At 40.0% G+C, this 22,986-nt stretch overlaps 1 pseudogene; it reads left to right on the forward strand.

Moving 5' to 3' along the window:
* Positions 1-15,796: 15,796 nt before the first annotated feature.
* On the forward strand, positions 15,797-19,072 carry LOC101832802 (annotated as a pseudogene).
* The last annotated feature ends 3,914 nt before the right edge of the window (positions 19,073-22,986 follow it).

Here is a 22,986-nt window from a genome sequence, read left to right on the forward strand (position 1 = left end):
GCTGGGTCATTGTTTAAATCTGGTTTTGTCATGGAATATCTTGTTTTCTCCATTTATAGTGATTGAAAGCTTTGCTGGGTATAGTAGTCTGGGCTGGCATCCGTGGTCTCTTAGTGTTGATAGAATATCTATGCAGGACCTCCTGGATTTCAGAGTTTCCTTATAGAATTCAGGTGTAATTCTGATAGATTTGGCTTTATATGTTATTTGACCTTTTTCCTTAGCTGCTCTAAGTATTTTTTCTTTATTCTGTATGCTTAGGTTCTTGGTTATTATGTGGCAAGGGGATTTTTCTTGTTTTTTGTTCCACTCTATTTGGTTTTCTGTAAGCTTTTTGAACCTTCATTGGCATGTATTTCTTTAGATTGGGAAAGTTTTCTTGTATGACTTTGTTGAATATGTTTTCTGCCCCTTTGAGGTGGTTTTCTTCACCTTCTTCTATACCTATTGTTCTTACATGTGGTCTTTTCACGGTGCCCCATATTTCCTGGATATTTTGTGTTAGGGATTTGTTGGACTTAAAATTTTCTTTGGTCGATGAATCTAATTCTCGTAGTGTGTCTTCAACACTGAGATTCTCTCTTCCACCTCTTGTATTCTGTTGGTTATGTTTGCATCTGTAGTACCTGTTTGCCCAGCTTTTCTATTTCCAGCATTCCTTCAGACTGTGTGGTTTTTTTAAATTGTCTCCATGTCAGCTTTCAATCCTTGAGCTATTGTTTCTTGTAATTTTTCCTTTGTGTTTTCCTCCCTTTCTTGCATTTGTTGGATTTTCTTATTTGTTTTTTCTTCCATTTCTTTATGGGATTTTCTCATGTTCTCTTTGAGAGACTGTATCATTTTCATGAAGGTGTTTTTAAGGTCAATCCCTTCTACTCTATCTGCATTGGGGTGTTCAGGTCTTACTGGTATAGAATCTCTAGACTCTGGTGGTGTCATATTTATTTTTCAGTTGCCTCTTTCCCATCACTTCTTCCAGTGCGTGTAGAAAGAACCTCTTCCTCTCCTGGTGGGTAGGCAACCAGGGTTTCCTTTCAGTGGGTGCAAGCAAATTCAATAGTCTCTGGCCTCTGATCTGTGTCCTCTGCCTTCTGCCCTGAGTGTGGGCAGGAGTGGACTAGCTCTCTCCGAAGGCTCCTGTTTGCTTGGTCATCTATCGGGGGCGAGTCGACCTGCCTGAGGTCCCCAGGTCAGGCAATCCGAGAGAGGGCCGAGCCGGAGGAATTTGGGTCTAAGATGGGGTGAGTAGATTTCTTTATAGAGTTTTCATACATAATGCATTTTGGTTGATTCTTTTACTACTTCCACATTCCCTTCTGTACTTGTTCACTGCACCACTATTCCTGCACTGTAATGGTTTGAATGAACGTGGCTCCCATAGGCTCATATATTGTAATACTAGGTTCCCAGTTGGTGGAACTGTTTTTTTTTTTAAGGAAAACTGCTGAGTAGTTTATTTCAAGAACTCAGTGCTGGGCATGTGGTGAGATACCCTCCTAGTGGATATTCTTAAGTTATAGTCTCCTGTGAAGGCATATAGAAACAGAAGTGTTCCTTGTGCATTGAAGGGCTTGACAGTTAAAGGAATTACAAAGTCCTCTACTATCACTTCGGAGACACAGTGGTGGAACTGTTTTGAAATATGAGGCCTTGTTGGAGGAGGTGTGTCAATGTGAGTGGGTGGGTTCTGAGGTTAAGAAGCTCACTCCATTCCCAGTTAGTTCTCTCCCTAAAGGTTGTGGATCCGGATAGAAGCTCTCAGCTACTGCTCCAGCACAATAACTGCCTTGCTGCCATGCTCCCTGCCTTGATGACCATGGACTCACCTCTCTGAAATATAAGCTCCAATAAACTCTTCTACAAGTTGCCAGGGTCATGGTGTCTCTTCACAGCAGTAGAACTTTACTTTGCTCTATTATCTGCCCTTGGAGTCTATGTATTCTGTCATATGGGCTTCTTTCTAGTTTTCTCTTATTTATTTTTCTCCCATCTGAATATATATATTGAAAAGTTAGAGGCTTGAATCATAATCAAGAAAGAATGTGATATTTGCCTTTCCAAACTTGGGTTACCTGGGTTTATAAAAATACTTTCTAGTTTATCCATTTTTTTTTCTGCAAAATTTGTGCTTTGGTTTTCCTTAGAACTGAGTAAGATTCCATTGTGTGAATGTACAACATTTTCATTTACTGTTCATCTGTTTGATGGACATCTAGGCAGATTCCACTTTCCTGCTACTGTGAAAAGAGGAGCAATGAACATGGTTGAGCAAGCGTCTCTGCTGTAGCATTTGGACAAACATCACAAGTGGTATGGTTGGGCCATATGGTAGTGCTAATTTTAGAGGCCTCCACACTGTTTTCCATAGTGACAGCTCTACCTTACACTCCCACCAAGAGTCATTCCACTTCTACTTTCTCCACTTATTTATTTATTTTGTCAGCGTTGATGTCATTTGTTTCTTGATGGTTGCCATTCTCATTAGCCTGCCTGAGAAGAAATGGCAAAATAGTTTTAATTTGCCTTTTCTTGATGGCTAGAGATATGGAACACAAAATACTTATTGACCATTTGTATTTCTTCTTTTGAGAGTATCTTTTCAGATAATTGGTTCTTTATTGATTGGCAACTTTGTTTCTTTGGCATTTAGTCTTTAGTTCTTTCTGTATCCTAGATTTTAGAGTCAGATTTTCTCCCATTATGTAGAATGCTTGCTCTGTTGATAGTTTCTTTTGCTGTGTGGAAACATTTACATTTCATGTATCCCTATTGGTCAGTTCTTGGGAATGTTGCCTGTGCTATTGGGGTTCTAGTCAGAAGTTTGTTGCTTATACCTATGTCCTAAAGTGTTTTCCTGTGGTTCCCTTATGTTTTCCTACAGCAGTTTTAGTGTTTTGAATTTTAAATTAAATTCTCAGATCCATATATTTTCTTTCTTTTTTGGGAAACAAGTTTTTAAAGCATTCCTCAAGGAATGTTTCTGGATACCTTGTATGTTTTACTTCTGGGAGGTTTTATTATTTGATTTCTAGCACAGATTCCCAATTATTTTCTGAGTTTTTTGTTTGTTTGTTTTTCAAGACAGGGTTTCTCTGTGCATCATTGATTGTCCTGGAACTCATTCTCAACTCAGGTTGGCCTTGCACTTAGAGATCCACCTGTCTCTGTCCCCTGAGTGCTGGGAGTGAAGGTCTGCTCCACCACCATCTGGCTACTATCTGGTTTTTAAATTGTAAATGCCTGTAGCCATAAAATTTCCTCCTAGAACTGCCCTAGCTATATTTAAATGTCATACTTTCATTTTAACTTGATTTTTATCAACTATTTACTTATTTTGATGAGCACATGTGTATGAGACTGTGCATGTGCATGTGTTTCTTTCTCTGTGTGTTCTATGTGTGTGTGTGTGTGTGTGTGTGTGTAGGTATATGTGCCTGTGTGTATTTGTGGAAGTGTCCTTCTCTATCACTTTCTGCTGTATTTCTTTGAGATAGAGTTTCTTACTGAATTTGGAGTTAGTCTGGAAGCCATCAAGCCACAGAAATCCTCCTGTCTCCACTACTGGGAGAGATGGTTACCATACCTGGCTTCTTATGTGAATGCTGGGATCTGAACTTAGGCCCCCATTCTTGCCCAGCAACTATTCTTATTCAGTGAGCCATCTCTCCAGTCTCTGATTTTGGGAACTTAAAAATTTCCTCCTTGGTTTCTTCAGTGAGGGCGTCATTCATTCTCCAGTACTGCTGTAATTTCTGTGGTTTTTCTTGCTATTGATTTCTAGCATTGTGATCTGATGAACTACACAAGATAATTTTGATTCTTGTATTCATAAGTCTTGATTTGTGGTCTAGACGTTTGTCTGTTGTACAGAAAACCTCACTGGATAATATTCTACAAATGTCTGTTAAATCCATTTGATGTATGATGTAGTTTATCTCTGTGGTTTACTTGTACATTTTCAGTTTGAACAATCTACCTAGAGATGAGAGTAGGGTATTAAAGCTACGCCCTATTAAGGTATCAGGGCCTATATAGCCTCTAATATCCACTAGTGTATTTTTATGAACCGAGGGCCTCTAAGGTTTGATGCATATGTATTTATTTACATTATTATATATTCTTTAAAAAATTTAATATCCAACTATTTATTTATTTCATGTGCATTGGTGTCAAGTCCCCAGGTATGAACTACTGTGTGGGTGCAGGGAAGTGGGTTTTCTATTTAGTTCTGTACCCTATTTTTTGATTGGATCCTTTGGTGTTTTGGAGACTTGCTTCTTGAGTTCTTTGTAAATTTTGGAGATACATATTCTTGATGAATTTATTTCTTTTAAAATATGTGCTCTCTTGGAGGTAACAGATAATTGAATTTAGTTTAAAAGTGAAATCAGCCTGTTTGTATCTTTTTTAGTGAGTTGAAATTATTTGCAATAATGTTATTGTTCAAAGATGTTTGCTAATTCTTCTGATTTTCATTGTTGTTTTATTGTATCATTGTTTTTTACTGTCTTTCCTATTCGTTTTGGGGATTTGTTTATTTATTGTTATGGAACTGTCTTTGTCTCCTGTGTATATAAATATTTCTTCAAGTATCTTCTCTTTTATACTGACTTGGTGATCATGAGCAGCCTTAGCTTGTGATTACTGTGAAATGGTCCTTATTTCCCCATCAAATGTAAATGGTAGCTTTGCTGAATGTAGCACTATTGGGAGATAGTCATTTACTTTCAGGGCTTGAGATATACCATTCCATTCTTTCCTTGATTTGAGGGATGCTAATGAGAAATTGTCTTCACACTGATGCTCCTGACTTTGTGGGTGTGTTGGTGTTCTTTTTTTTTTCAAGACAGAGTTTCTCTGTAGTGCTTTGAAGCCTGTCCTGGCACTCATTCTGGACACCAGGTTGTCCTCAACTCACAGACATCCACCTGTCTTTGCCTCTAGAGTGCAGGAATTAAAGGCTTGCGTCACCAACACCTGCGTGTTGGTGTTTTTACCTTATAGATATTAATGTTGTGTCTTTGCTAAGGCATGTGGCACCACCACCCAGCCTATTTTTGACATCTTAACTATAATATAACATAGAGATGTTCCTTTCTGGTGCACACAATTAATCCCTGCACTGGATGGGGTGCAGTCAGGAGCATCTAGCAAGGTCACCATTGGCTAGATAGTGAGTTCCAAGCTGTCCTAGGTTACAGATGCTGTCTGGGAAAAAAATTGGTGAGGAAGGCTGGTGCAGACCTTTAATCCAAGCACCAGGGAAGCAGAGACAGGTGGCTTTCTATAAGTTAAAGACCAGCCTAGTCTACATAGAGAATTCCAGGCCAGTCAGGGCAACATATACAGACCATGCCTCAAAAAAAATTGTCAATAGTCAAGACCAAACTAATATACCAAACTAATGGTACTTAAAAATGCTACGTATGTCTATAGAGGTATAAAAACAAAACAAAGCAAATCAATACCACGAGCAAGCAAACAAATAATGAACAAGTTCAAAGCTGTCTGTTAACAAAAGAAGAGGATGGGAATTTGTTGGAAGGAGTTCTGTTGCTTTAAAGTCATCTAACATCAAGGAAAGCGTGTTTGTCTACTCAAGAGTTTTCAAGGTTTTTGCTAAGAGTGAGATAATTTGGTTTCCTGGGACTCAAGAGTTAACCCTTGTCAGGTCAGCTGTTTCTGGGGGTTAAACCAGCTCAGTCTTAATCCCTGTGGTCATCAGTCTTCCCTCTCTGTTACTGGCTTTCTTGAGTTCAGCTCAGTGCTTAGCCGTGGGAGTCTGCCTCTTCTTCCATCAGCCATTGAATGAAGGTTCTGTTTCCCAGACTCTCTGGCCATAGGATTGTAGGCTGGCACTCCCCAGATCTATGTCTAAAATCCATATATGAGAGAGTACATGCCATGTTTCTTTTTTTGTGACTGCGTTACCTTACTCAGGATAGTTTCTTCTAGTGCCATCCATTTGCCTGCAAATCTCAGGATTCCATTGTTTTTTCTGCTGAATAGTATTAATTTCCTATTAATATCAATTAATGATGTATTACCTCACACACTATCGTTTGGAATTCCAGAATTTTTATTAAAATATTTTAATATGTTTAAATTAACTAATGGCACAACGAATGTGAAGAAAATGAATCACAGTCACTAACTAAACAAAGAGGAGACACATTCAGTATTCCTATTTCCTCTACAAGATGGTGCTTTTCCTTGTCTGTAGCCATTTTAAGAAGACACAATCTTTTTTTCCCCTTTTATTGAAAATAGGTTCTCTCATACATTATATCCTGATTATAGTTTTCCCTCTCTCTACTCCTCCCTGTTCCTCTCCACTCATCCCCCATCCACTCCTCTCTGTCTCTCATTAGAAAAAAGCAGTGTTCTAAGGAATAACAATCAAAGGCGACAAAATACAATATTAAATGATAAAGAAAAACTATTATACTGAAGTTGAGCATGGCAACCTACCAAGATGAAAAGAGTTCCTAAGAGTAGGCACAAGATTCAGAAAGACACTTGTTCTCATAATCAGGAGTACCATAAAAATACTAAGATAAAAGCTGTAATATATACTCAGAGGACCTGGTGTGGACTCATGTAGGCCCAGTGCTTGCTCCTTCAGTCTCTGTGAGCTCATATGCATCTTGCTTAGTCAATTCAGAGGGCCTCGTTCTCTTGATGTCCTCCATCCCCTCTGGGTCTTACAAATGGCCACAATATTCTCTGAGCTCTGAGAGGAGGGATTTGATGGAGACATCCCTTTTTGACCCTCTCTGCATAATGAAAAGACACAACCCTAAAGCACAGCATGCTAATTGTTGGAAAATATTGCCCTTACCAAGGGATACTTGGTCACAGAGCAGAGACCTACCTGTATTTATGTGGTCCTGGAGTCATTCTGCCTTTGTAGGTGGAGAGGAGAGGGAGGTACTCTGGTCATTAGACTTCAAAGAGATGCTCAATGCACAGTAGAGGGACAAGTGTTTAAATTCAGAGAAAGAGGCTGAATTAATTCTATTCAAGTACCAATCAGGCCGAGATTAGCTACTTGAGTGAAGAAGAGAAAATAGTGGGAACATGAAAGGGAGCATTAGAAATACTCTTTCAGTTGGATTTCTGATTTCCAAAGACTATTTAAAATGACATAAACTAATAGTTTTAAATTTTCTTTCTTTAAAAAATTTATTTAGTTATTTGTTTATTATGTATACAGTGTTCTGTCTGTCTGTTTATATGCCTGCAGGCCAGAAGAGGGCACCAGCTCTCATTACAGACAGTTGTGAGCCACTATGTGGTTGCTGGGAATTGAACTCAGCCATTGCTCTTAATCTCTGAGCCATCTCTCCAGTCCTTAAATTTTCTTTTAAAAGATTTTATGTACATGGTTGTTTTGCCTGAATATATGTCTGCACCCCATGTGCATGCAATACCAGTGGAGGCCAGAAGAGTGCTGAATTCCCTGGAATGGAAATTATAGGGTTTTGAGCTACCATATGGGTCTTGGGACCTAAACCTAGTTTCTCTGGAAGAGCAGTCAGTGTTCTTCACTGATAAGTCATCTCCATAGCCCCATAAGTATATTTGAATAAAAAATTGCAAATAGAAAAAAACAGAAAGAGATTAAAAGTGAATCTGTAAAGATCTGTTAATGCTTAGTTAAATGTACATTAGATACATACTTGAGCCACTGTCTGTCTATACATGTTTTTTATATATATTTATATACACAAATTTGAGACAATAAGTATTTGTCACTTACCTATTTCCAAACGTATATACTTTTACAAAATTTGTTTATTTTTGGCTTATGTGTATGAGTTGTTTGTCTGCATGTGTTTAAGTGCCCTGTGTGCTCCTGGTACCCACAGAGACCAGAACAGGGAGCTAGATCCCATGGAATCCAGCAGAGGGTTCTGGGAACTCTGTAAGAGCAAAGACTTTGTGGCTTTGGAGGCTGTCCTGGAACTAGCTCTTGTAGACCATGCTGGTCTCACAACTCACAGAGATCTGCCTGCCTCTGTCTCCCGAGTCCTGGAATTAAAGTTGTCTGCCACCACTGCCCAGCAAGAGCAAAGACTCTTAATCACTCAGTGGTTTCTCTAGCTCTAATTTTAAATGCTATGAATATATGGTTTTTTAAAACAATTTTTAAAGATTTATTTATTTATTACATATACAGTGTTCTGCCTACATTCCAGAAGACTCAGGACCTCTGGAAGAGCAGTCAGTGCTCTTAAGCTTTGAGCCATCTCTCCAGCCCATGTTATGTATATATGTTAATTCTCTTAATGCATGAATGGGTGAACTTTTGAGAAAAAGGAAATAGATGTGATGGCTAATCTTGGCTGTCAACTTGACTATTTCTAGAATAAACTAAAACACAAACTGCTGGGTACTCCTCTGAAGAATTTCTTGATAAATTATTTGAAGCAGGAAGAACTACTCTAAATATGGGCAACACCTTCTGGGGAAGGCCAGATAAGGCCATGGGAGTTTGAGGCCAGCCTGGTCTACAGAGAGAGTTCCAGGACAACCTAAACAATACAGAGAAACCCCGTCTCAAAAAAAAAAGCAACGCCAAAAAAGTATTTTGAGATTATAATTGCAAAACTTTCTCCTTTCTTTTCCCCTTCCAAATTCTCCCATGTACCCTCTTGCCCTCTTTCAAATTCATGAATCCTTATCTTTAATTGTTAGTACATATATCTATATCCCCAAATATATAAATAACTATATATTTCTATGTAGCCTTAAATGTATACATATATATTCCTAAATAAATAAATACACCCTACTCAGTCCATATGATGTTGCTTGTATGTATAGGCTTTCAGGGTTGGTCATTTAGTATTGAATAATCAATAGGTGTGTTATTCCCTGGGGAAGACTATTTCTCTTGCTCTCATCATCGCTTAGTTTTTTTCCAGTTCTTTATTTAGGGTCAAGACCTTGTAAGCTTTCCTTCATTCATGCTAGCATGTCTATTGGCAATGTCCTTGTTCTCTTTCTCTGTAATTGTCTCTGTCTGTTGAAAACAGAATTTTACTTGATGGAAGGTGAGGACTACACTTATCTGTGGGTACAAGGGTAAGTACTTAGACACTTAAAATATAGATTAATTTTAATATAATTTAAGTATATTTATCTATGTTAATATTATATTTAATATATATGTTCATTCTATCAGTTCTGTTCCTTTAGTGAACACTGACTAATACACTAGGACTCAGAGAGTTTAACTGACTCTTCCAAGATCATCAAGCAATAAATAGCGATAAGTAAATAGGTTAAAGCTCACCAAATATGACCTAACACTCCAATTGGCCGGATGACAATATGGATTCATAGTGGCCTTCATTTTCACATTTTTTTTCATTTAAAAATTTTTGTATTCATGTGTGTGCTCTAGGTGAAGGCCAGAAGATAATCAAAAGGAGCAGTCTCTCTGCTTCTAGTGTGTGGTTCTGGAAATTGAACTCAGATATTCAAGCTTAGCAGCTAGCACCTTTACCTATTGAGCTATGTTATTGACCTCTTCCTTAAAGTCTATGTGAATGAGGGACCATAGGTGTTGATGGCTTCACCATGAACGTGGCTCATGCAGGAAATAAGGAAGGGTTATTTTGCTGTCAAAGGATGTGTGTGAGTGTGCATACATACATAATATACATGTATATATTATGTATGTTTGTGTGAATGTGTGGGTCTGTTTGTTCATTGTGTGTGGGCTCAGTGGTATATTTTCATCGTTCAGAACACTAGAAAGGCCATTTCTATTTCCCCTAAAGGGAATGTGTATTTTGTCAGGCTTATCCATGGGTGAGTTCACGTGACATGAATAGGCAAATGTCTATGATTATATGGAAATGCTCCTGTTAGTTTATCAATGTGACATGGAAAGTGACATGGAGTTAATGGCTTTTATAAAAATTATTTGCAATTCTAGGCACTGACATAGTCACATTTTAAAATAAATTTTGTATTTAGTACCACCATACAACATTAACTACATGCCTACTGTTTAGCACAGGAAACAAACTGAACATTCTACTTAGTTTATTCCAAGGACAAATTTTTGACAAAATACATATTTACATACAAGATTTTAGCTAGCCATGAGTTGCTGTGTGATTGTTCTAACATCTATCATTGGATCTGTTAGCAATGTACCTGAAAATAAAACATGAATATCTGTATCTACAGTGAATGATATGGTTAAATGTTTAAAATGAATGAATATTTTGCAGATAATATGCTACTCTGGGTAAGGTAAGTTCCTTTTTAGAAATTGCTGATAGTGGCTTTATTTCTATAGATCCAGTGCCTTCTTTTCTACAGCCCACTGGAGGGAAACCCCAAAGCAAACTTTCAAAACTGTTTGAAATAATTTGTTTCTTAACCTCTGTAACTGTCCTGTAGGTGGTTGATTGTCCCTTAATTATCAAGACTAAGCAATCTGTATTTAGCTTATAGCAATACTTGTAATTTTAACAGGCTGCAAATAGCTCTATATGCAGCTAGGGAGGTGAGGAGATTGGAGCTTTAGAAACCTCCCTCTTGAGATTGAAGTAAATTCCTTGAATAAAATCACATTTAGTGGAAATGCTTAAACATATTCATCTTCTTGTGGTTGGTAAACATTTCCCAAGAAAAGATACCACTTCAATATGTGTATGCACTTTTAGGTAAGTTTGAAAAAATAAATGTCATTCTTGCTACTAACGTATTTTATGTTCCAAAGAACTTTGTATATGTGCGAACTGCATCCAGCCCAAAGCAAAATGGTCTTTAAAGTCAGGCTGGGAACCTTAAGTGCAATAGTTATTGCTTTCCAAGGTGTAATGTTTATTTTTAGGTATTCTGTCTATCGAGAAACCTTATTTGATATTCAAATGATATTCACTTTATATTCTCTACTTACCCCCAGGACTGATCTACTATCAACACAGTTTTTCTATGTGGCATTTGATTTTGTTTTTTCTTTTGGTTGATTGTGGAAAACACACATTAACAGTGGTAAATACTCCTTGCTGGGGGAATTATTCATAGCTCTCCTAGAAATACAGAATTAAAAATAATTATTCTTTAAGGGCTACATTCAATCTTCAACTATATCTTAAGCTCTAGTTTTAAAAGAGGTAATATAAACTCAAATAGATAAGAAGCAAAAGGCAACTAAATGGTGGTGGGCTCTTCCACACTTGTGCTACATAAATTCATGAGCAGCTCAAAGCTCTGAAGGCAAATAACAGCCCAGTTCTCCGTGGTTGAATAAACTAGGTGGGAACTGTCGCTTCCCAAACTGTATGTTAATGTTTTTCAATTTCTCTGCTGTCTCTTCATATAATTAGTGGCCAATAGTTATTAATTTATTTGGCATTTATTATGCTAATGTTAATTCATGCATATCTAATGTGCCTTAATGAGAATCGGGAGGAATTTTCCAGTATGATGGACTAATTCTAACAGTATTTATGGGGGAGAAAAAGAAAAATTTCACACGTGTCTCTCCACAATTTACTAATTAATTACTCACACTTTGTGATACACACACACACACACACACACACACTGACATCCACATGTGTTTTGTTTTAGTTTTTGTGTTTTGTTTTTTTTCAAGACAGGGTCTCACTGTGTAGCTCTGGGTGACCTGGAACTCACTCTATGCACCAGGCTGGTTTGGAAGTCATAGAGAATTGCCTGTCTTTGTCTCCTAAGTGCTGGGATTAAAGGTGTATGCCACCACTCCCAGGTGCCTGACATTTATGTTAAATGAAAGAGCTGAGGTTAGGCAGAGGCAGGCGGATCTCTGTGAGTTCGAGGCCAGGCTGGACTGACAGCCTCCAAAACAATACAGAGAAACCTTGTCTCGTAAAACCAAAAAAAAAAAAAAAAAAAAAAAAAAAAAAAAAGAAAGAAAGAGCTGAGGTTTGCAGAATGTGCAGTGTCCACAATGGTGCAGACTACAACCCTCATATGAGGGACAAGTGACCCTGAAGACATTCTCTTTGAGCTCTGCTTCTAAGTCACTTTTCACAGGCTGGAACGCTTACACATGGAGGGTGATACCTCTTAGCCCAGAGGCGTCAATGGCGGGAATAAGCACAACTTCCTGAACTTTCTTTCTGAGCTATCTGCTCTTGTCTTCCTCTCTCTTCCCCTTCCCTCCCCCTCCTCTTTTCCCCTCTTTTTCTTCTTTTAAATGCCTCCTCTCCCTCCCCTGTTTCCCTCCCCTCTCCCAACTTCGCTTTGTAGCTGTCTGTATACAGACTGACTTCCGTAAATCAGGAAAATGTGCAACAGCCACTTTGAGCAAAAAGTGGCCTCTTCCTCTTAGGATCATGTACTTGTGGGAGCCTTAGACTGTAACATAAACCATCCATCTTCCTCAGCACCATTTCTAGGCGAGAGACAACCAAATTATTCCCCGTCCGTTACAACTCCCCCTCCCCACCAATGGTGCACAGAGTAACGGAACATCCTCACACCCCTCTCCCTCAGTAAGTTCTTTTTCTTGTTTTTTCTTTTTCTTGTATGAGTGCAATTAACTCTAAGGCAAAACTGGGCAAAGGTGAGTCCAGTCACACTACTTTCTCTTCCCATTCTTCCCTCTTATGATCTTCCATTTTCCAGCTGCAGTCACGTGACACCCCTCTTCCCTGCTTGTGTCCATTCTGCAGTCTGGACAATCTTTTTTTTTAATCACAAAATTCCATGTTTACTATTTCCAACTGTGCCTGTTGAGTGTCTAGGTGGCTTAGATTGGAACTCAATTGAGAATCTTTGATCAGGATACCAGCTGGGGCTGGGATTTCTGCTCATGCCCTCTCCAAGTTTGTATAGTCAATGAGACTCTTGGCACCATGGCTCTTTAAGAGAGAGGGTCTCTAACTTTTAGGCTCTTTTATAGTTGGACCTGAAATGTGGCCACAAGGGCTCATGTAGTGAAAGCTTGGTCCCTAGTGCAGTGATGTTCATAAGTGTGGCTTCTGAGAAACAACTGGATCATGAAGGCCTTGACTTCAACAGTGGATTAGTTTTTTGATGGACAGGCTATGAGAACGTGAGGAAAACTAAGGTAGTAGGATTTAATTGAAGGGAGTAGATCCATGGCAGCCTACCCTTGGGATTCATGCAATGTAGTCTGGACAATCTTGATTCTTTAGAGTTTCTAGGATATTGAGCTAATTCTTGTGGTGGTCTTTGCTTTTTGTCTTGTTTTATAGTTTATTTTAGGGTTGATTTATGGGAATTGTGTTTTGGCGGATCATATTTCTCCATTTCCCCAAGATCAAGAGGGGAATCACGTCCAGGTTTATTAATAGCTACCAAGGAAAGCAGGATGGGGACTGGAAAGACCGTTCAGTCTGGCTAAGTTCTTGCATTGCAAGGTTGAGTATCTTAGCTCACACCCCAAGTAGAAACTAGGTGTGGTGCTATGTGTTTAATGCCCTTGCTCCAGGGAGCTGCAGACAGGTAGACCTCTGAGCTTATTAGTCAGGCAGTCTAGCCTGTTGTTGAGTATCAGGCTAGCTCAAAAAGGATGGTGCCTGAGGAAAGACAATGCCCCCGCCTCTCCCCACTCACTGATGAAGCAGGGTTTTGTGGCTCAGATGTGGAGCATTTACTCTACAAGCCAACAACACCCCACCTAAACCCAAAACATAAACAATAAAAACCCACCAAAAAGTAAAACAAAGAAAGCCATGTTAGAGCCTATGGTGCAGACTCAGGGAAGAGTACACTAGTGTCCTTTTCACAAGCATCTCATGAATTTTGGGAAGGACAATGGTGGACAGGTGAGGACCAATGCTCATCTCTCTCCTGACCCATCATGGAAAAGACATCTAGTAAGTCCTAAGATAGAATACACTTCGGAAAATAAATAACTAGAAATTGCCCTTGCTGAAAAAACAAAAGGGGGTGGGGTGGAATCTGGTTTGAAATTAGAAAGAAGCAGCAGGTTGAAACATGGAAAATAAAGCCAGACTGTACCCTCAAGCAGAGAAGCTTTATCTGTCTTTGCTGTTGTGAACAGACAAGCTTTCTTATTGGCTAATCCTGTGCAGAAATAGGAAATGAGTCCCTGAGGAGAGTGGGGTGCTTTGCAATGGAGTTTGGTAATGGAAAAGTCCATTAATAAAGTTTTGTAGGCCATGCCAACAGATATCATTGTAGGATCTCAACTTCCTCTATAAATACAGTTCCAGGCTGCAGTGCACATGTGTGTGATCTGAGTTGGAGCATTGGGGTCACATAATACACAGCTTAATGTGGTCTTAGTAGTGGATGTTTATCCTTTGCCTATGTACTTAGGCTATTCCATTCCATTTTTTTTAAATGTTCAACTATTTTTCTCTTTTAGAATACATGGATAATAATGGAGCCATGCTTTTCAAGGCTAACCTGGGGTCTCTGTCTCAAAAAAAAGGAGAGAAAATTGTCAGGCAATATCTAATGGAAGATGCTTTATAGGTATTTTAATAAAAATGAACTTTGAAGTGGTGGTTGATTAGAGGTAGGATTCAGCAAAACTTCTTCAATGGGAAGCTATGATAAAGCAGTGACAATTGGGTACACTTATGTCTTCTTACTTCTTTTATGGTGGGAACAAATTTCTGACAAAATGTCTCTGTAAACACAAGATGCTAGTTAGAAAGTTAAAATAAAAATATATTTTATAGATATGATATATATTAGTTATATACATGACATGTACATTTTATAGATATGATGCATATACTTTTGAGGTGGTTAGAATATTGTTATATTGGATTTAACATAATATAAGCAAAAATATACAAGTAAAACATAGCATAATATAAACATAATGAGTACCCTTCCTTCCCTTAGATTTACACTATGAGAATTGAGGAGGATGTATAGGGTCACAGCAGACAGGATGACTTGTTGAGAAGACTCTGACCTGTGTAGGTTTAGTTATCCCAGAAACTGGAAAAATCAAAACAACAATGCCAACAACCCTCTGAGCTGTCAGTATGAAGCTGCCTGTCAGACCTAGGGTCAGATCAAAATGCAAATATTAGTACTTTAAATACTTCTGCTGCAGTGCAGCAAAAGAGAGAGAAACAGCTCAATAATGCACACTGCAGGGAACAGGGACGACAAATGCCTTTTCAATTTTCTGGAAGTTCCATAAGAGGAAAACACACTCCAGTAAATTAGGCTTTTACTAGACCAGGTTTGCTTTTTCATTTAGGAAGCAGAAGAGAAGATGAAATCTCTCCCCATTTCATTTGCCCTGATAGCTTTCAATGAAGAAAAGTACTTTTTGATTATCACTTTCAGTCACGGTAGCGTCCCTGCCCTGTGACACACCGGGCCCATCCTCTGCTGGTGTCAATATATCACAGCACACTCCCTTCATGTTTAAAACTGGCTTTGTTTTAAAACTACTATATCAAGTAGGTATAATTTGGGATGTTACTTTCCTAGCCCCAAAGCCTTCCATTTGAGTGGAAATGCCTGCCGAACGGAATTATAGTTGTTTAAGTATTTGGTCCTAGCCTGCATGGAGACTCAGGCTTTGCATTTTCTTTCGGTTTCCTTGAGGCTTGTGCTTCCAACATAAGTGATCTTTGGTGGGGATTGATGTTTATCTAGACCATAGGAATATGGAGTTTTATGAAAATTGATACAAGAAAAGCTACGAATTGTCGGATGGCTCCGCCTCTGGCTGAGTTTGAATTCTGCGCGCGCAGTCCAACAGCAGCCATGGGCTGTTACTGTCCTCTCTCCCGCGTGAGGAGGGTGGAGGCTCTGGATTCTTGACTGCTTGGAGCATCTGCCATGAAAAGTGAAGCACTAGCAGAGGAGTCCGTCGTATGCCTCCAGGAAGCTCTGATTGACCTTCGGGAACTATGGGAATTAATTGGGATTCCAGAGGAACAGCAATTACACAGAACCGAGGCTGTGAGGAAGCATATCAAGGGTCTTCTGGGTAGGATGATTGCTGAAGAGGAGAGCCTGAGGGAACGGCTTCTCACAAGCGTATCCATCTGTCAGAAGGAGCTCAGTACCCTGTGCAGTGAGTTACAAGTGAAGCCATTTCAGGAAATAAAAGAAACAACTGTCTTGCAACTAGAAAAAGATTTGCACACTCAAGTAGAATTGATGAGAAAACAGAAAAAGAAGAGAAAGCAGGAACTTAAGTTACTCCAAGAACAAGACCAGGAGCTCTGTGAAATCCTTCGTATGCCTACGTACGATGTGGATAGGGCCTCTGTCCCCACCTTAGAAGAGCTGAACCTGTTCCGATAACATGTGGTAATTTTGAGGGAAACAAAGGAATCTAGGCATGAGCAGTTTGTCAACATTAAAAGACAAATCATATTGTGTATGGAAGAATTAGAACACACTCCTGATACAAGCTTTGAAAAAGATGTAGTGTACGAAGATGAAAGTGCCTTTTGTTTGTCATTGGAGAACATCGCAACACTACAGAAGTTGCTATATCAGCTGGAAATTAAAAAGTCAAAAAATGAAGCAGAGTGCGAAGGGCTCTGTGCTCAGATCTGAGAGCTCTGGGACAGGTTACAAATACCTGAAGAAGAGAGACAACCTGTGGCTGCGATTATGACAGGGTCAAAAGCCAAAGTTAGGAATGCGTTGCAATTAGAAGCGGACCACTTAGAAGAACTGAAAATGCAAAACATACAGCAAATGATTGAGACAATTCGAGTGGAGCTGGCTCAGTTCTGGGAGTAGTGTTTTTATAGCCAGGAACAGAGACAGGCGTTTGCCCTGTACTATTCTGAGGACTACATAGAAAATCTGCTTCCTCTTCATGATGCTGAGATTAGACGGTTAAGGGACTATTATGAAGTTCATAAGGAACTATTTGAAGGTGTCCAGAACTGGGAAGAGAGCTGGAAACTCTTCCTGGAGTTTGAGAGAAAAGCTTCAGATGCAAGTCGGCTTACAAACCAAGGGGGAAACCTTCGAAAAGAAGAGAAAGAACGAGCAAAGCTCCAGAAAACACTCCCTCAGCTGGAAGAGGAATTGAAAGCACGGATTGAAAAGTGGGAACAAGACCAGTCAATGGCATTTGCGGTGAATGGGCAGACATTCATAGAGTATCTTACAGAACAATGGGAATTACATCGGTTGGAGAAAGAAAGAGCCAAACGAGAAAGACAACTAAAGAACAAGAGACAGACAGAGACAGAGATGCTCTATGGCAGTGCTCCCCGGACACCTAGCAAGAGACCAGGACTGGCTCCCAGCAAACCTGGCAAAGTATGCAAGATGCACACTACCATCCTGTCCAGTGCTACACCCAATAGCAGCACTCTGCCTCCCTTTGGTGGAACAATGTACCGTCCCTCTGTATCCCCACTACCTCCTTCAGGCAACAAGTCAGTAGTCACTTCTATGTGCTCTGGAGCTGCCCACCTCAGGGCCAACAAGGAGAACATGGAGCTCAATGGCAGCATGCTGAGCCATGGGTACTCTGGTTTGACACTCCCCTCTCCAGCACAGCTGCAGCATTGAAGCCTATTGCCAGCATCTATTCTGAGTTTCGAAGGCCCAATTCCTCTCTGACAGCTTCACTGTTGGGCTTCAGCAAGAACTTTCAAAGGCTTCCAGAGCTGACGCTACTTCTCGAATAGTTCAACCACCATCCAGTCCTGAGACTCCTTGACCAGTTAGCCAGGTGTGGCTTCCTGTGCCTAGACTGGACTGACTTATATAGGGGTGACTTTATAGTTTTTCTTCAGCTTAAATGTTTGAAACAACCTTGGGCTGGTTCTGCTACCATGAGCCTAACTTAAGACATGAGTGCAACAGATGAAAAGCCCTCATAGATGTAGTGGGTTCATAGAGACACCTTCAAATCTAGTTATGATTGTTAGTACAAATTTTAGCATCTGCTACCTAAGTTTTTTTCTCTATCCCATAATTTTACTTAAAGAGTAATCAAGGGGTTGTCTCATTTCACTACTGTATTGGAAAATGATTGTGTCCAGTCATGGGATATTAATTAGCAATTAACATCTTTACAAAAAAAACTTTGTTTAGGGACATTCAATTAAAGCTATAGCTATGATATTTGATTTTACCCAGAGGCCTGTGCCCCATGCCCTGCACTATCCCAATGAGAATTTCTTGTGTTCCAGCATTTGAGATGGCTTGACCTGCTGCCAAAGAATAGCAGTAACAGTTGTTTATATAGTGTAATCTCTTTATGAAGTATGTGTGAATGAACACACATGCTTGTCTGACCTGTTCAGTTTCTCTCCAGTCTCCCATCCCTGTGCTAACTATGCCTAGTTCTATTCTCTGTAGTTGACAACCAAACGGAGAGGCTATCTGGGTGGGTTGGGCCATTTTTGTCAAGGACATCATCAACTTTGCACATGCAAAAGGAAGTGTTCCCATAATCACATCCACAAGGCTCTTTCTTTCCTACCCAGATGATCACTACTTTTCCTAAAGCACTATTATTTATTCTCTGCCTGTGCCAGCTCTGTCAACACATTAAATTAGTCTTTAAAACTTGAAAAAAAAAGAAAAGCTACGAGGAAAAATAAGTCTGGGGTTTTCATCAGCAGTAATCTTCAATTTTAGGAGTGGACTAGCCACAGGGTGACTTCTAGAAGCCAGTTGTAAGTGTGCACCTGTTTATTCTATACCTCATTAACCATTTGACAAGAAGCCAAGCAACCAACCAACCAACCAAACAACAAACAAACCAGGTCAGGGGAATCCAAATATTTCCAAACCCCTGCAATCATACAGAAAATCAAAGTGAAATATGAAACTCTGATCTCCAAGCCTGATGGGGGGAACATATTCATTACTTTATTTATGTTTAAGGACATTATTTATTCTTTGACAATTTCATACATGTATACAATGTATCTTGATCATTTTCATATCCCACTGTCCCTTCCATCTTACTCTGCCCAGACAACCCCCTATATGTCCCTCTATCAACTTCATGTCCTGTCTTTTTTAAAATGTAAACCACTGAGTCCAATTACTGTTGCCTACTTATTATTTATTTATTATAAAATATTTTATTCACTGTTTGAATATTTCATATATGTGTACAGTGCATCTTTGTCACATTTACCCTCTGCTACTTTACTCCCAGCTCTCCCTAACACATCTTCCTCCCAACTTCATGCTTTTTTCTTTAAACTTGTTTTTAGCCCACTGAGTTCTGCTTATATGCTCATGGGTATGGATGATCCACTGAAGCATGAGCAATCTACCAGGGTCACGCCTTGACATAGTGTCATTGTCAATTCGGACAAACTTAGAGTCACCTATGAAGAAGGAACCTCAGTGAAGAATTACTCAGGTCAGATTGGTCTGTGGCCATGCTTGTGTGGTATTTTATTAGCTGCTCATTGATTAGGGGCACTGAGACTATTTGGAAGGTGCCAACCTTATGCAGATGAGTCTGAACTGTGTAAAAAAGCTAGCTAAGCAAGCCAGGAAGCAGGATTTCTCCCTGGTCTCAGTTTCATGCTCATCACTTGAATTCTTGCTTGCATCAGCTTTGCTCTATGAAGTGCCATAACCTGTAAGACGAAATAAATCCCCTTTTCCTAAATAGCTTTGTTTATGGTGTTCATCAGAGCAACAGAAGCCAAACTAGAATACCTTCCCCAAAGAAAAGTGACCCTCCCTCCTCTGGTAGCTATCAGCTGCCAGTGGCTCCTCAGGTATGGGAGGGGCCTTAGCAGACTTTCCCTGACACATGCTGAATTTGTTTTAATTGACTTAAGCTTGTGCAGGTCTTGTGCAAATCATCACAGGGGCTATACATTTGAGTGAATCAGCAACACCGTGCACTCTTTTCCATCTTCTGGCTCTTGCATTCTTGTTGTCCACTTTCCTGCAATGTTCCCTGAATCTTGTATCTGTGGGTTGGGGCAGGTGGCTTACTCTTGGTACTTTAAATAGTTAGGAGTCTCTGAATTAGCCACCACCCTCTGCAACAAGAAGCTTCTCCTAGGTTGAGCGCAGCTTTGCTATATGCATGCAAACAGACAAATCCAGAACAGTTAGACAGCATGAGCATTTAGCAAAATTACAACAGTATTCTCCTTACGGCCTATGACCTTCCTAGCTTTGGGTTTCGAGCATGTTCACAGTACCAGACATGAATTGCTTCCTCTGGAGCAAGCATCAAATCCAATAAAGAAACTGGTATTTTATCCCCATAAACAGCCTCACCACTATTGTACTGGGAAGCACAACTTGCCTGGCTAGTTGGTATTATATCACACAGGGTTCAGTACTGTGTACGACTGTAGTGTCTTTTATTATTCCCCTAGCAGCCTGAATAGTACCTTCTAGTACTATGAAAGCTAGCAGGCAGAGAGAAGGTGATATTAGTTTCCTGGCCAGTTTAAGCCTGATATCTCTGTGTTCTGCAACCAAAGTGTGTTGTGTCTTTAGCAATAGGATCTTACAGTCCATTAGAGTGCACAACCAAAAACAACGGCAATAGTTTGTGTTGTTTTGGGTGCCCCTTGGGCCTCCATGACCAATAACTCATAGGGAAGTAACCTTGGCTTTGTGCTGAGATTTTCACTTAGTACCACTATTTTTTTGCAGTTACTAGCAGTGGGATTTTCTATACAAACATATTTAGACACCTAAGTACAGTCATGATAGGTTAGGAACTGGCGTTATTGACTACGACTCTTTCACAGTCAATATTTGGGACCCTGGTTTAAAAGAGACAGAATAACTCACTTCAGTGCTGACTGTGGCACTAGCAGCTCTATTTTCTTTGTGGTCTGTGCAGAGAACACTAGGAAAGTAGAGGAACAATGCCCAGTTCAAAGGACCAGCAGCACCAGCCCTGAATGGAGACTCTTACACTCACGGCTGGCAGGTACCTGTTGGTTACATACAGTGTGAGAAGACTCAGAAGTTGGGAACATAACTCTTTCCCCTCATTGGTCATAAGACAGTATAGTATTAGAGGGACTAGAAAGATGGCTCAGTGGTTAAGACCACTAGCTGCATTTCCAGGGGACCTGGGTTCGATTCACAGCACTCATATTGTAGCTCACCACAGTCTGTAACTCTAGCCCCAGAGGATCTAATGGCCTCTTCTGGCCTCCTTAGACACTAGGTATACATATGGTGTGCAGACATGTGTACAGGTAGAATACTCATATACAAAAAATACATAAACAAATTGATAAATAAGGTACTAGAAATGAGATAATTTGTGGAATGTTTTTTAAGTTCTGAACTTTTATTAATAAACAGGAATTTAAAAAAATCACACTTCCTGCTTCAAAATTTCCTCAGTCAGTTTCTTCATTGAAACTTTCAACTAATAAAAGTCACTCAGAGATGGATCAGCTAGCTAGAGGGCTAAGAAAGTCAAAGCTCCCATTGCTGAGCCTGGTGGCCTGAGATGGATGGGTCCCACATGACACAGGGAGCGAACAGACTCTGGACTTCTGACTTTCATGGGAGGCATGATGTTTTCTGCACATCCACACACATACGAGCACACAGTATAACCGGGCATTGATGGCGCATGCCTTTAATCCCAGCACTCGGGAGGCAGAGGCAGGTGGATCTCTATGAGTTTCAGGCCAGCCTGGTCTACAGAGTGAGTTCCAGGAAAGCCTCCAAAAAACAACACAGAGAAACCCTGTCTCGAAAAACCAAACAAAACAATAACAAAAAACAAAAAGCAAGCACACAGTGTAAATAAACATCCATTTTTTAAGTGTTGGTCAGTGATAGCTAGCTGATACCCTCCAGCTGGTAAAAAGACTTCATTTTTCTTTTTCTTTTTCTTACTAAGTGTCCAATGGCCATCAGATAGCACGAACTTTTTATCCATAACATCTGGGTCTCTCCTGTATTAGCTTTTCTGGAGTCTCACCTTTAGACCTGGGCTTGACATGGAAGAGGTGGGTGTTAGCTGGAGGTCAGAATTTGAATGCACCAGGTCAGGTCTGTTTCTGAGCCACCTGTTCTCCCAGAACGGGAATCGGTAGGGACGGAGATAGAGTGGGAGCTTCTTTGCTCCACCCCCATCTGTTTGCAGTTGTGGAGTGACCCAAAGGCAACTCGAATTTTCATTATGCCTGTTCAGTGGAGCTTAGTGGCTTGTCATTTCCTGCCTCCTTCCTGTCTGGGCTGTAGATCCCACAGTGCCACATTTGTTTCACTGATGACTCCAATGCCAGCTGTCATAATGTCATCTGATAAAACATAATCTGGCTTTTGATTGCAGCAGCAGATGCTGCTATTATCTGATTACTTCAGATGTATTTCGAAGGGATACATTTGCTCTTGGTCTAATTCTCCCTGCTTTGGTTTTCCTAACATCCTGAGGTCACCCTGCTGCTCAGGGCCAAGGTTTCCTATCAGTGTGTAAATGCTCCTCAGGGACAGGGAAGGACACAGCAAACCAAACTTCTGGAGTTTAGACACCCTCCCCCATTCTTCTCTATGACAGTCACAATGCTATTTCTATGGGAGAAAAACTGGAGGGTGTTGAGCATTCCCTTGCAATTTTCTCTCTATGAAAGCTCAGCCACACCCAAGTTTCCTGGTTGTATTGCAAATGAGCTGACTCCTAGGCTCCAGCTACATTTCTGTGTTTGTACAGCCTGCATTGAGATCCAAAAGCTCAGGTGGGCTCTGTCTGCCTCTGATGTTTTAGACTTTTCCCTCCCGGTTTCAATGTGGGGAAATCTAGCCCAAATAGATGATAGGTGACATTTTTTTAGCAGTATGAAATTTTCCCATAGCTCAAAGAGAAATTAAGAACGAATAACCATTATTGTACAGCAAATAGCACAACACAGAAGCATTTAGCAAGCAGATAAGCTATTATTGAGACTTCTGTCTTACATCTGACTTTATCAAGTGTTCAGAACTCATTCCTGTGCTTTGCTCCGCCATTTCCTTTACAGCATCCTACTCTATAATATAATAATTGATGGAATGGAGACATTGCTCATT

The sequence above is a fragment of the Mesocricetus auratus genome, unplaced genomic scaffold (genome assembly GCF_017639785.1).
Source record: "Mesocricetus auratus isolate SY011 unplaced genomic scaffold, BCM_Maur_2.0 Super-Scaffold_100008, whole genome shotgun sequence".
NCBI lineage: Eukaryota > Metazoa > Chordata > Mammalia > Rodentia > Cricetidae > Mesocricetus > Mesocricetus auratus.